This window comes from Aquarana catesbeiana, linkage group LG05, assembly GCF_042186555.1.
Source record: "Aquarana catesbeiana isolate 2022-GZ linkage group LG05, ASM4218655v1, whole genome shotgun sequence".
NCBI classification, from domain to species: Eukaryota; Metazoa; Chordata; class Amphibia; order Anura; family Ranidae; genus Aquarana; species Aquarana catesbeiana.
Window position 1 is genome coordinate 601,663,086 of NC_133328.1, and position 13,861 is coordinate 601,676,946.

General features: G+C 43.0%; 1 protein-coding gene across 1 annotated transcript in view; it reads left to right on the forward strand.

Moving 5' to 3' along the window:
* The first annotated feature begins 920 nt into the window (after window positions 1-920).
* The window catches only part of COLEC10 (collectin subfamily member 10), a 120,284-nt gene continuing 107,343 nt past the window's right edge, over window positions 921-13,861 (forward strand). The window contains exon 1 of the mRNA XM_073632180.1: window positions 921-1,029. The gene's annotated coding sequence lies outside the window, so the exon portion shown is untranslated. The remainder of the gene's footprint in view (window positions 1,030-13,861) is intronic.

A 13,861-nucleotide genomic window follows, 5' to 3' on the forward strand; every position in this document is an offset into this window, starting at 1 on the left:
CTTGATAGAACACTTTTGGGATGAATTAGAGCAGAGACCTCGAGCCAGGCCTTCTCGTCCACATCAGTGCCTGATATCACAAATGCACTTCTGGAAGAATGGTCAAACATTCCCATAGACACATTCCTAAACCTTGTGGACAGCCTTCCCAGAAAAGTTGAAGCTGTTATAGCTGCAAAAGGTGGGCCAACTCAATATTGAACCCTAGGGACTAAGACTGGGATGCCATTAAAGTTCATGTGCATGTAAAGGCAGGCGCCCCAATACTTTTGGTAATAGTGTATGTGTGTAATCCAATGTGAAACTTTGCCTCAATGCAGCAGCTTCCTGTAATAAATACCACTCATTGCTGCTTTCTCTTCTTGTGCAGGGTGACTGGTCTGGTCTCCGCCCCCTCCTGTAGTTTTCTACAGGCAGCCTTTAGTGGGTGGGACCTTCTGGGCTCCTCCCACAGTTCTGCTGTGTGCAGGCTATCTATGTACACCACAAGGATGATGTCACTGCTACATTTACAAGGTAATATCCAGGTTTGCAAAGATATTTGGTGCACACAAAGTAGATTTATATCTTTTGTGGCCATTGAAAAATACAGTATATGCAAAAGAAAAATGTTGTGCCTGGAGTTCAACTTTAACCTTCAGTTGTAATAACCAGATGGGCCAAGGCAACATACTTCAGGGTGTCAGGTCCTGGACTACATGTTTCCCTCCCTGGAGCTCTAAGTGTTAAATAGCTGTATTTGGTTGTCGCAATAGTACTCCCTTTAAGAACAAAATCAGATTTTCCATTGGATTAATGTTTTTGTTAGAGCAGCATGTCTATGGTAGTAAATGTCAATAAAATAGCTGAATAACTGAGAAATTTTTTTACTTCTTCTACTTTTCTTCAAAGAATACATCACTGCCAACTTCTGCTTGTTTAACAAGTGCCTGCTCGGAGAAATGAAAGGAGCTCTATTCTGGCCGGCTGGCAGAGAGAAAGATGTCAGCATTGCAGGGGAGAAGCTAAGCTGACGGCTGCTCTGCTAAGGTAAGGACATTACAACTTACAAACCCACAAACTTACAAATGCTTTAAAATGAATGTGTGAACCTAAAGTCTTAACTAATGCCGTAGGGACTGATCTACTAAAGCAGTGGTCTCCAAACTGTGCCCTGGGGCTGGATGTGGCCCTTTGCTTGTCTTTATCCGGCCCTTAAGGCATTTTTTTCCTGCCACTGAAACCAAGAATGCCATTAACACCAACGAAGGGGCATAATTCTTTCCACTGACAACAAAAATGGGGCACTATTCCTCTCAACGACACCAACTATTTCTCCCCCTAATACCAAAGTTTGGGCATTATTTACCCTGACTGGGCCCCTAAAGTCTGAAGGATAGTAAGCTGGCCCTTTCTTTAGAAAGTTTGGAGATCCCTGTACTAAAGCAGGTTGTGAGGGTAGGTGCACATGTCTGTCATTTAATTGTCCAATCTCCTTCAGGGCAATTTGTACGAAAAAAAAGCATCATTCCTTCTATATTTGGTGGATGAACACAGATACGCTTCACAACCACTTTAGACTTTTTTAGATGAGACCTACAGTTTAGAATGGCCTTTCTCAACTAGGGTTCCCATGGGACCCTAGGGTTCCTCCACAGATTTCTATAGGTTCTTTGAGCAATGAGCAACTTCTGCCTCTCAGATGAGTAACCAATGACACCTGAAAAAGTGGGATTGTTCCCAACTACCACATGTATAAGGATCATTCTTCCCCCACTAATCATCACAGTAATGTTTCATCAGTTGTAGATGTAAGAATTATTAGCAAGGGTTCCCTGAGACCAGAAAATGATTTCAATGGATCCTCCATCTCGGAAAGGTTGAAATAGCTGATTTAGAAAGCCATGGCAAGCCATACGTGGTTCATTGTAAGTGATGCATTCAGTCTTTGTATCTCAAACAAAATCTAGGCCAGATTAGATTTCTATAAGGACTTCTGGGTCATCTTTTAAGGTGAACATACAGGCTTCAAATAATGATCAATTCCTTTTTGTGATCTATTTCTCCAAGTATAAAAAATCGATAGTCAGCAACAAATTTGATCGACGTGACATATGCGTGGAAGTGAATTTCAAACGACAGTTAGAAAATACAACTGTAAGTTGACGATTGCATATCTGTTTTCTTTTTTTTTATCTTTAATCTTTTTTTTATTTAAAAAAAGTTTACCATTACAAAACAGGAAAAAGTACCAGTAGAAAAAGGAGGGTATCAACATCACTCTATACATTATAACACATCTTCTACTCCTTAGAACAAGGCATCTATATTCAAATAAAATTACAACTTTCTACCCATTACCCTCCAATAGCCCCTCCCTCACCCCCACCCACTAATCCCCCCTGCCCCCCCAATGTCCTTGACCACATTCACCATCATACTTCCCCACCAACCACACATACCCATCCTCCCTTTCCCCTACCCCCCTTCCATTCTAACCACATCTCGGTCCAGCCATGGTTTCCAAATTTTTTCAAATTTATTATAATTACCCCTCTTCTTATAAATATACTTTGCTTATCACCTCCCTTACACCTTTCACCCAGTCTGCTATCGCTGGTGGGTCCTTTCTCTGCCAGTACAGAGCAATAAGTATTTTACCCTGAAACAAGCATCTAAGCCTTGCAGTCTGTGTATCCTTCTGGATCTCTTTGCCCTCCACCAAGCCCAGTAAGCATGCCCTGGCCTCCAACCTCAGCATGGTCCCAAACACAGAGTTTATCTTATCCACAATTCCTTTCCAATATCTATAAAGCTTGGGACACTGCCAGAACATATGTATCAAATCACCGTTCTCCTCTCCACATCTTTGACATTTCGCATCAGGCTTCTTGCCAAACCTAAACAACTTCAGTGGTGTGTAATATGACCTATAAGAAAAATAGAGGTGAGAGATCGCTTGTGAGGGGGAGAGGGTAATCTTGGGCCCCAGTGACAGAACATATTCCCACTGGTCATCCAACAGTGGACCGACATCTGCCTCCGATTTAATTCTATTTTTGTTTTCCACCCTACCCTCCTGAGCTGTTACATTCAGACTACCATACATGACAGAGATTAGGCCTTTCGTAGATACAGCGTTAACCAACTTTCTCAAAGAGGACATTTCACACCATGTTGGTGTTTTCCCACCAAATTGTGCCTCTAAGGCATGCCTAATTTGCAAGTACCTGTAAAATGACCTATTAGAGATCGCTTATTCTACCACTAGTTCTTGAAATGATTTTAACCTCCCTGCCTTATATAACTGTATCAGACAGTGAATACCCCGTCGGTCCCATTCTTCAATACGTCCCATTTTTTTAAGCTCTTTGAGGTTGTTATTATCCCATAATGGGGTGAACTCCGCAAAGCCAGTGTAGTCCAGTAATTTTTTAACGTGTACCCAAACTTTAACCAACAACTGGGTGGTAGGACATTTGGTATCAAATGAGTCTGCCTCCATCGCCTCTACAATTGTGTCATGCTTAGTATCATTCAACAGGATATTACATCCTGCCCCAATACCTCCACCTCTGTTACTGCCCCCCCACATGCTGTACTTGAGATGCTAAAAAGTAGCATCGAGGATCTGGCACATCCATGCCACCCTGCCCTCCCGGTCGTCGCAGCATCTACAATCCGATACTTGCTGTCCCATTTTTCCAAATTAACTCTCTGAACACGCTATCCAGTCTTTTAAACCAGTGCTTGGGAATCCATACTGGAGAGTTGTGAAGAATATATAGAATTTGGGGCAACCAGACCATCTTGATCAAGTTGCAGCGCCCAGCGACCGAGAGAGGCAAACGGCCCCACACCCGACACTTCTGCTTCAATTTTTTCACAAGTGGAACCAAATTTCCATCTATGAATTGTCCTGGGTTTCTTGTTATATTGATGCCCAGATATTTTATTTGACTTGCTACTTTAATTTTGGGTAATTGGTATGGAAAAGGTGCGGGAAGAGGGTCTATTGGCAGAATTACTGATTTTTCCCAGTTGATCGATAGCCCAGAAAATAGGCCAAATTCCTCATTTATCCCCATGGCTGTCTGCAAAGAGTCCTGTGTATCCGCCAGGAACAACAGAATATTCATCCACCTACATATTCGTCCACCTTACTCTGGCTGCAGGAGAAGACCAAGCCCGGAACTATCAGTACACTCACCCCTCTTGAATACGAGGTGTAGGTAGAGTGGAACTGCCTCCGATAGTATTTATGCTCTAAAACCCCAACAGTGTCCTTTACCAGGTGCGTCTCCTGCAGGCAGAGTATCTCAACCTTCCCTTTATTGGCAACCGAAAAAATTGCCTGTCTTTTAACTCTGTCTTTTATCCCCCTAACATTCCATGAACTTATTCAAACCGTTTTATTAAATCTGGGGGTTTACAATGGCCCCTTTCAACCATATTTTCCCAAACTTAGTATCCTTATACCTCCTATCTGTTTTCACAAAGCAATCTGATCGATCAAACTACAATCAAATTCATGAACAAAGCATCTCAGTGCTGCAGACCAATGCAACGTTATCGATAATTTTTGTGCCTGACTAGTGGGGTATGATCCTGGACAGCACTGACCCGGAAGGCTAGGCAGCTCAGAACAAGAGCCCCTTAGAACTACAGGGGCTCCTACTTACATCAGATTCATGTAGGGAAGCCTTTTTCAACCTTTTTACCTACCCCCAAGGAAACCTTGAAATATTTTTCAGGTCTAGGGGAACCCAAGGTAAAACCAATTTATCGGGGGTCAGTGGGAAAAATGCACCTTAAAGGGGTTGTAAGGGCAGAATGTTTTTTATCTTAATGCATTATCTCTATGCATTAACCCCTTAGTGCCAACCGTACGCACATATGCGGCCTCAGCTTGAAGGGGTTATATCGTGGTGATGCCTGCAGCTGCAAGCATCAACCCAGTACCGTTTTTTAGAGCCAGCGGTCAGCTTTTTAGTGATAACAACCGATGCTGCTAAAAGTTGCTCGGCTGTTATCCTATAGGAGCGGGAAGGGACGTCCCCCCTCCCGCCGTCTTCTGCCGCTCTTCCCGGGCCTCCCGTCCCACCAGTAGACCCGATCCACGATCCGGCACTTCCCCCGGCTAGGCTGAGACTGGAATGAATCCGGAAATGGCTTAGATCTAGTCGCCTATGTAAAAACACGGAAGGAACGTAACAAAGTCACTTCCGGTTTACTCGGCTGCCAATGGTGCCAATTTAAAATAAATGACTGTATTCAGAATCACATTTTTATGGCGATCTGAATACTTTTAAGTGCAAAGGAGGGATTTGGGGTCTTTTAGACCCCCGATCCCCCCATAAAGAGTACCTGTCACCACCTATTACTGGGATGTTTACATTCCTTGTGAGAGCAATAAAAGTTTTCAAAAAAAATTTTTTAAAAGGGACAATGTAAACAAAAATAAAAATAAAATAAAACAGATAAGGAAAAAAAATGTTTTAAAGCACCTCCTTCCCCGCTCGCTCGCGCAGCAAAGAAAACAGGAGTTATTAATTTTACCTACAGGCAGGCCTTATTATAGGCTTACCTATAGGTAAAAATCACAAAGCAGGGTATACAACCGCTTTAAGGGCTTGACAACAACACACTTCTTCTGCATGATAGCTTAGATAATTAGATTAGTAATAAACTCTGAAAAAGTTTAATACGAGACATGTTTATTGCAGCAGAAATGCTCGTATGAATTGTATCACCTGCAAGCTGATGATGATGATGGGTCCTCTGTTCTGCCATGACTCTGTTAGCTGCTCAGTCACCCAATGACACACTTGGTCATACACTAAAGTCATTTACACCTGTGGACTTAAGAGTTAGTGGACTGCCATTAAGAATGCACAAAAATAAGGCCAAAAACAGCTGGGAGACAATTACCTAAATGTATTAAGACAATGCAAATGAACAGAGGATAAATCAATGAACATGTACAGTATCTCACAAAAGTGAGTACACCCCTCACATTTTTGTAATTATTTTATTACCTTTTCATGTGACAACACTAAAGAAATGACACTTTGCTACAATGTAAAGAAGTGAGTGTACAGCTTGTATAACAGTGTAAATTTGCTGTCCCCCCAAAATAACTCAACACACAGACATTAATGTCTAAACTGCTGGTAACAAAAGTGAGTACACCCATAAGTGAAAATGTCTAAATTGGGCCCAAAGTGTCAATATTTTGTGTGGCCACCATTATTTTCCAGCACTGCCTTAACCCTCTTGGGCATAGAGTTCACCAGAGCCTCACGGGTTGCCACTGGAGTCCTCCAATCCTCCATGACGACATCACAGAGCTGGTGGATGTTGCTCTCCTCCACCTTCCGTTTGAGGATGCCCCACAGATGCTCAATAGGGTTTAGGTCTGAAGACATGCTTGGCCGGTCCATCACCTTTACCCTCAGCTTCTTTAGCAAGGCAGTGGTTGTCTTGGAGGTGTGTTTGGGGTTGTTATCATGTTGGAATACTGCTTTGCTCCAGTATGTCACAGTACATGTTGGCATTCATGGTTCCCTCAATGAACTGTAGCTCCCCATTGCCGGCAGTACTCAAGCAGCCCCAGACCATGACACTCCCACCACCATGCTTGACTGTAGGCAAGGCACACTTGTCTTTGTACTCCTCACCTGGTTGCCGCCACACACGCTTGACACCATCTTAACCAAATACGTTTATCTTGGTCTCATCAGACCACAGGACATGGTTCCAGTCATCCATGTCCTTAGTTTTGCTTATCTTCAGCAAACTATTTGTGAGCTTTCTTGTGCATCATCTTTAGAAGAGGCTTCCTTCTGGGATGACAGCCATGCAGACCAATTTGATGCAGTGTATGGTCTGAGCAATGACAGGCTGACCCTCCACCCCTTCAACCTCTGTAGAAATGCTGGCAGCACTCATACGTCTATTTCCTAAAGACAATCTATTGATATGATGCTGAGCACGTGCACTCAACTTCTTTGAATGACCATGGCACGGCCTGTTCTGAGTGTAACCTGTTCTGTTAAACCACTGTATGGTCTTGGTCACCGTGTTGCAGCTCAGTTTCCGGGTATTGGCAATCTTCTTATAGCCTAGGCCATCTTTATGTAGAGCAACGATTATTTTTTCAGATCCTCAAAGAGTTCTTTGCTATGAGGTGCCATGTTGAACTTCCAGTGACCAGTATGAGAGAGTGAGAGTGATAACACCAAATTTAACACACCTGCTCCCCATTCACACCTGAGACCTTGTAACACTAATGAGTTACATGACACCAGGGAGGGAAAATGGCTAATTGGGCCCAATTTGGACATTTTCACTTAGAGGTGTACTCACTTTTGTTGCCAGCGGTTTAGACATTAATGGCTGTGTGTTGAGTTATTTTGAGGGGACAGCAAATTTACACTTATACAAGCTGTACACTCACTACTTTACATTGTAGCAAAGTGTCATTTCTTCAGTGTTGTCACATGAAAAGATATAATAAAATATTTACAAAAATGTGTACTCACTTTTGTGATATACTGTAGTTACACACTTATGCCCCGTACACACCATCGGACATTGATCGGACATTCCGACAACAAAATCTATGGATTTTTTCTGAAGGATGTTGGCTCAAACTTGTTTTGCATACACACGGTCGCACAAAGTTGTCGGAATTTCTGATCGCCAAGAACGCGGTCACGTACACCACGTACGATGAGACTAGAAAAGGGCAGGTCAAAACCAACCGTGGCACCCTTTGGGCTCCTTTTGCTAATCTCGTGTTAGTAAAAGTTTGGTGAGAGACGATTCGTGCTTTTTCAGACTCGTAGCTTTCAGATCGTTTTCTGCTGTTCAGTTTCTGCTTGTGGGTTTGTATCTGGTCTTCAGTGCATGCAGCGAGTTATGCGTGACTCTGTCATTGTGTTCTTGTTCGTTCGCTACTGTTTTTCAGGTTGCACTTCACAGGCTTTGCTGTTCTTCAGTGCGTTCTGTTACTTCGTTCTGAGCAGCCGACCGTTTTCTAGCCATGTTGCATATACGTACTCCTCGTAGATTTCGTGCTGTGCGGGGGCTTGGTGTTGGGGTCCTGACCTTGACACAAGTCCAGTCCATGAACAGGGTGGGGAGGAGTTCATGGACCAAGAATTGGTTGCTCCAGCGTGACCAGTTCTGTCACATGCCTTTGCTCCATGAGATCCGTGAGAATAATCCTGATGATTTCAGGAACTTTCTCCGGATGACGGACCCCGTATTTCACAGTTTGTTGGCTTTGTTGACCCCCTATATCAGCAGGCAGGATACCTGCATGGGGCAAGTCAGCACTCCGGAGCAGAGGCTCGTCGCTACCCTGCGGTACTTGGCGACGGAGAGAAGCCTGCAGGACCTCAAGTTCTCGACAGGCATCTCCCCCCAGGCTCTGGGGATCATTATCCCAGAGACTTGTTCTGCCATCATCCAGGTCCTGCAGAAGGAGAATATTAAGGTAAGTTTTATCCTTTAACATCACATTTTATTGTATTTAATGTTTGATAATATATTGTATTTCTTTCCTCATTCCCTAATGACCATGATTGTAATATGCTGTGAATGTCCCCTTTGTTCTCATGCATGCTGGATTTTTATGTAATTATTTTTTTGTCCTTCATACATATTTGCCTTCACTTACCTCCCCAGCATGGTCTCCTGGCCCTATATTCACCTCATGTAGTCACTTAACAATGTATTTTGTCAGCTCCATAGTAGTGATTTACCCTAAATACCCCCTGAAATGTTTATAAATGTGATTTGTGCTTTAAATTCAGGCAGAGTGCCAGAGGCTTTATTTTTGGGGTCACCAAATCATTTGGAACCCTCCCTCCCCCCAACTGCTAAGTCAGCTGATACCAATTCTCTATCTATCCTCAATCATCTATCTGCTGACTTTGCCAAACCCATACATACTATACCCATCTCTTTTGTGGTCAGATGTATGGATGAATTCCTCAAAGCATGTAGTGCAAGGGCCTGCCTGTATACTTTCAAATGGTACTGTTTCAAGTTTTTGTATACTATTATTATCTTGATAGGTAATAGCAGAATGTCCAAATGTGCTAAAATGTGTACAGTGTGTATGTATATCTTTGTATTATGACACTTCTTACCTGTCCAGTGGGCTGTCAATAGTGTAAGTAAGGAGGGGCTGGCCAAAGTAATACACATTATTTAGGCATTCATCTCTCAATGAAGTGGAGAGGGTTACCTGTCCAAGAGCTTCCCCCCCCCCTAAAATGTTAGAAATGGCCCATGAGAGGGTAGGGGAGGGGGAATCTGATAGGTGGACCTTATACCTTGGTCTTTACAAACTCCCTAAAATAAATGTTATACTGATGTTGGGCAAGAATGTTTGTGTCTAACCTGCTTTCGCTGTTTAGGTGCAAAATGATTAATTTTTTTTTCTTGTTTGACTCCACAGTTTCCTTCCAACCCACAGGAATGGCACACTGTGGCCTCCCACTTTGCCCAGCGGTGGGACTTTCTTAACTGCGGAGGGGCAATTGATGGGAAACACGTCCACATCGTCCCATCACCCAACTCGGGGTCATACTATTATAATTATAAGGGGTTCAATAGTATTGTGATGTTGGCAGTGGTGTTGGCTACTTACGAGTTCCTGTATGTGGACGTGGGGAAGAATGGCCGGATGTCCGATGGTGGAGTCATCGCCCAGAAGGAGTTCTACAGGCGTCTCCAGAATGGCAGCTTGGACTTGCCACCTTCAGAAGACAATGTGGAAGGACTCCCATTCGTCTTCGTTGCTGATGAAGCGTTTGTGCTGGGGGACCATCTTATGCGGCCATTCCCGATGAGGACCCTCACCCCGGACCAGAGGGTTTTTAATTAGAGAGCCAGAAGAGTGGTGGAGAACACGTTTGGAATCATGGCCGGCCGGCTCCGCCTATTTCTTACACCCATACACATGGCGGAGTACAAACTGAATCATATTATCCTGGCGTGCTGTGTTCTACACAACTATTTAAGGCAAAATTCTGCCAACTATGCTGGCTTAGTTGGGCCTGAGGCCGGAATTCATAATGAACCATCCCTGACGGCTCTTGAAAGTGCCCGTCCTGGCTTGCCCCCCTGAGTGCCTGTGAGGTCCGTCTAAGATACCTTGATTACTTTGCGGGTAGGGGGGCCATCAATATGCCAGACAATGTCTGAAACATTTTTTAAATAAAAAAATCATTTGAACTACTAAAATCTTTGGTGACATTAACTGCTTGTGTTTCTTTTAACTAACCCTGACAGAAATGTGGTGAGTCCTGAAAATGGTGTGATTGTGTAACATTACAAAGCACTGTTAGGTCTTATTTACTAAAGGCAAAGACACTTTGCACTACAAGTGCAGTTCAAACTGCACTTGTAGTGCAAAGTAGATTTGCCCTTAGGAAATAACCCCCATTGTCACAGAAAACACCAATTTGAGCACAACAAAATTTTTGGAGCGTTCAAACAATAATCCACACATTCTTGAGTATCAATCTTTTTAATACCAGCACAATCACATGTGCATTTATAAAAGGTTTTTAAAACAAACCAACATGTTTGTTGTATAACAATTTTTGGGATCACATTACTAAAAGTAGAAATGTCCATTTAAGATAAAACAGGCATGTTTAAAACCAACAAGAAAGACACAAATCTGGAACTTACAAAGTTCAACTTTTCAAGAAATTGAAGGCAATATCAGACATGAGTATTTATAAACTTTGTTTGATATTGCGTTCAGATGCACACAAATTGCCGAATGTCAACATGTGTTAGCTGCCATCACGGGGGATCAAGGGACGTGTTTTGGGGGTGCAACCCCTTCCTCCCATCTACTTTGTTATTGAGGAAGGGGTTGCACCCCCAAAACGCGTCCATTGATCTCCTGTGATGGCAGATAGCACATGTTGACACACTGTGTGCATCTTCAAAATTTGACTTTTCGAGAATATGTCAAAAAATTTTTGACATTTTTAGGGCCCAAAAAGCACAAAAAAGGGAAGGGATTTGGAGAGCTTTTAAATTCTCCCTAAAACATCAATGATGTTCTTCATTTTTTTTGAACATCATTGATGTTTTTCTGGATGTTTTCCAAATCCCTATTATACCCCATGATCTCCCCGATCAGGATGTGTGCACTTTCAGAGGTGAAATGATCTGGATCCACAACATCACGATCACCTAAAAAGATAGAAACAAAAACACACCATGTATTATACCATGTATTATAAATATGCTGGCATCCATCTCTCACCTGAGCCTGTGGTCGCAGACACTCACCTGTTGTGGTGACAATTTTCACCACATCTCCTTCCTCCTCCTCCTCCTGTTGTTTTTGGTGGGTCTCCACTTCTTCCTGAGGTGGGGGGTCTGTTGTCTCCTCGGATGAGGGGTGTCCTCCGAGTCTTTTATCCCCTATGTAAAAAAAAATAGGTACTGTATACTTAGCACACAGATATTTGATGGCAGAAATAGGAATATGAAACATTGCTTGGAAGTGGGTTACAATTGTCTATTTTGGCAGAGTTCCAAGATTAAGAAATTTTTTTGTCCTTTGTCAAGCTTGAATACTTACCTGTTTTGTACAAGCTTCACAGATGGAGTCACCCCTATAGTATACACTGGAGCACCTGTGTGGGACCCCCTAATAAAAATGGTGTTCTGGTGTCCCACACTAGTGCTCCAGTGTCCAGATGTGAAAACTGCTGCTGAGTGTCCTCTCATTACACAGAATCTAGTTTGCATTTCATTCTAGTAACAAACCCATCTACACAACCAAATTATTTTAAGAGAAGTAGGCCATAAAAAATCTATTCAAATGCATATGGCCAAAAAAATGGTGTTTTCTAGGCCGAACGAACAATGTTTCATACGAACGAATAATGTGCCCATCAACATGAAGGTTGCCATTTTAAACTGTACAACAGTTAAGAAAAGCACATGGAGCAGCACGAACGTAATAAAAATAAAGAATAGGAACACAGCACAACTACTTACTTTTTTGCAGCACTCTCCTGATCCTTCTGTACTGCTCGTGCTCCCCTAATTTCAGGTCCGACCAACGCTTCCTGTGCAGACTCTTGACTACTTTCGCCATGATCTTGGCCTTTCGGACATTGGGGTTGGGGTAAGGTCCAAGACAAACCCTAATGTCAGGTGAAACTCTCCTAATCTTGTTACAATATAGGCCTCAATCTAGAAGCAGAATAGGCCCAAGTTTAGATCTTATCTTCGTTATCATGATCGGCGCCTCCGATACTCCTTCCTCCGCTCACAGATCGTACGTACTACGCACGCGTGTTACGCTTTATATACACTGCGCATGCGTGAAACTCCGCCCACCCCTGACGTTCTTTCTAGTCTATTCCCTGCCCCTTCTCGTTCGGCACAGTGGGGGAAGAGCACATGGCGGAGATACAGCAGGTGCATGCTAATTAAAGCAACGAGGAGGAGGAGGAGGAGGAAAGCCTGGAGCCTGAAACGTCCCGATCCAGAAGGAGACGATTTAAGGCCTCAAATATGTCCTTTGGGGGGATGTTGGAGATGGTCGACCTTATTTATAAAGTCTTAACTAAGGGGGTGAGGGGCGAAATCACACACAAAACCCACCTGAGTGAGTTGGACCATCCTCCTCCTCCTCCTGCCACAACTCCACCACCAGAGCCACAGTGTGGAAGGAAGCGTGGAAGGAAGACCAGAGAGTGATGACCTGGGTTCAGTCTGGTCTGACAAAAGATGCAGGCTCTTGTATGACAACAGCCTGGGGACACAGATGTCATCTGCTGCTTTCATGATCTCTTGGACTTCTGGACCAGACTGCACTCCCTTAGATATGGACTCCTCAGGCCACCAATTTTGCCATGAAATAATTGATGTGTGCCCTGGGGGCCAAAGGCTTCACCAATTTCTGCTGTTTCTCCAGCATTGCCTCCCTCTTTGTTTGGTTTGGATCCCTTAATAAAGGAATTTTTGTTTCAGTTATATTCGCCTATGTGTGTTTCCTTCAAAAAGGACAGTTTGTTTGTGAGGAGGCAGGTACATTTCAAAAATACAATGTGAAATTAACAAGGGACACCAACACCAACCAATCTCCTTGCGATTAAAGATTAAATAATACCAGATAATAATGGTGTTGTGGTAACTTGACACACAAAACACGCACAAAAATATTCAGGATCTAAAATTTTAAAAAAATAAAAATTAACAACAAGATCAGGCTTGAAAACAATACAAACCAAAAAAAATAATATATATTTTTTCCGATGTGACAAATCTAAATATATTTATGAAATCACGATAAATAATACAGAAAGAAGTTTGTGAGAAGTCTGTGTGTGAATATGAGCAGCAAAAATACTTCATTCTTCTAGCATTATAAAGAAGAAGAGAGTGCGCTGTATTAAATAATTTTAATCATTGCAGCCTGACGAAAGTGCTCTATCCATTCCAAACGCTAATTTTACCAGACCGAGCTGTTCCGTCTCGGAATTTCTTCTGAGAATGCGTGGCACTTTGTGCGTCGGAACTGGCCACACACGGTCGGAATTGACGCAATCGGATTTTGTTGTCGGAAAATGTTATAGCCTGCTCTCAAACTTTGTGTGTCGGAAAATCCGATGGAAAATCTCCGATGGAGCCCACACACGGTCAGAATTTCCGACAACACGCTCCGATCGGACATTTTCTGCTGGAAAATCCGACCGTGTGTACGGGGCATTAGGGACACTATGAAGGGTGAAATTTTGAATCACCCACTATCTGACACTCAAATGTTATAATGTTTAAAGTGGTACTAAACCCACAACAGTAAAATCAGTCTGTATATGCAGTAAAG